This window comes from Sinocyclocheilus anshuiensis, unplaced genomic scaffold (assembly GCF_001515605.1).
Source record: "Sinocyclocheilus anshuiensis isolate Anshui unplaced genomic scaffold, SAMN03320099.WGS_v1.1 C32575646, whole genome shotgun sequence".
Lineage (NCBI taxonomy): Eukaryota > Metazoa > Chordata > Actinopteri > Cypriniformes > Cyprinidae > Sinocyclocheilus > Sinocyclocheilus anshuiensis.
The window spans coordinates 1-1,138 of NW_015618097.1; the positions used below are offsets into that span (position 1 = coordinate 1).

The 1,138-nt window shown below is 39.0% G+C and overlaps 1 long non-coding RNA gene across 1 annotated transcript; it reads right to left on the reverse strand.

Annotated features, from left to right (window-relative positions):
• LOC107682774 (uncharacterized) lies at nucleotides 1-1,130 on the reverse strand. Its single transcript, XR_001633583.1, has 3 exons — nucleotides 853-1,130; nucleotides 661-702; nucleotides 1-52 (listed from the first exon to the last, which is right to left on the reverse strand). It is a non-coding gene; the product is annotated as an uncharacterized LOC107682774 (long non-coding RNA).
• Between the last annotated feature and the right edge of the window lie 8 nt (nucleotides 1,131-1,138).

The window sequence follows — 1,138 nt, forward strand, 5'->3', positions numbered from 1 at the left end:
TCCTCACTGTGGTCTTCAGGGCTCAGTTGTAAGTGCTGACAGATCCAATTAACTAGATGAAAAAATAAAATAAAAAGAATTTGAATATGGTGTAGATATTAGCTGCTTCTTTAAAGATATTGTGACCTGGGCAAAGAAATTAGGTTTAATTTTCATCATATTCGTATTTATAATATATCCTGTTTCTTTTTTGGATAAAAATCAATTGATCTTTTCTGCTCTGCAGTCCACGCTGCTGTGTCCTGGCTAATATCTCAGGGACAGATATCTACAGAGATCGCAAGGACTATGTCAATGTAAGTGTACTAACAGACGCATCCTCTTTGTTCATATTCGGCAACATAATCATTATGTGTCATTTCTATTAACATTACTTGGTGTGTCAATGCACATGATGGGCCAAGATATGGACAGTTTAAAACACAGTGAAAAGAAGCAGATGGACGAAAGACCTTGCCTTGGTTTCATTTTCTGTCTTTCTGAATCTCCTACAGATCTATGAGCCAGAGGGAGTGAAGATTTTCAGAATCCCATCTCCCATTTTCTTTGCAAATATCGATTTCTTCAGAGACAAACTGAAGGATGCTGTGAGTGCAGTAGTTTCAGTGTGATAGCCCTGACCTCAGATAACTTTACCAGCTGACATAATAACAATCTAACCTGTGCACTTTGTGGCAGGTGGGCTTTAATCCTCTGAGAATCCTGAGGAAGAGGAACAAAGCAGTGAAGAAAATGAAGAAACTGATAAAGAAAGGGGAGCTGACCTTAACATCTGTACGTCTTAAACATGATAACAATAAACTCAAGGATTATGCAATGTAGCTGTATTGCATCCAGTGCTTTGATACCTACTGTACATCTTAGATACCTAAATGATATCTTAATCTTATCATTTAGATATACATCACATTTCTTTCGGTTATAGAATGGACTACAGGCCACATGCTCAATGCCCATTGAAGAGTCAGAGGATGAAAGCAACATGGAGGATCTAGACAAGCCCACAGACTATTCAGATCTTCCAGTCCAGGTGAACTGGAATGTAGAACTTCCTGCCAACATCCGAGTTCCTCCTGTGAACATCCACAGTTTGATCCTGGACTTCTCTGTGGTCTCATTCCTGGATATATCTGCACTC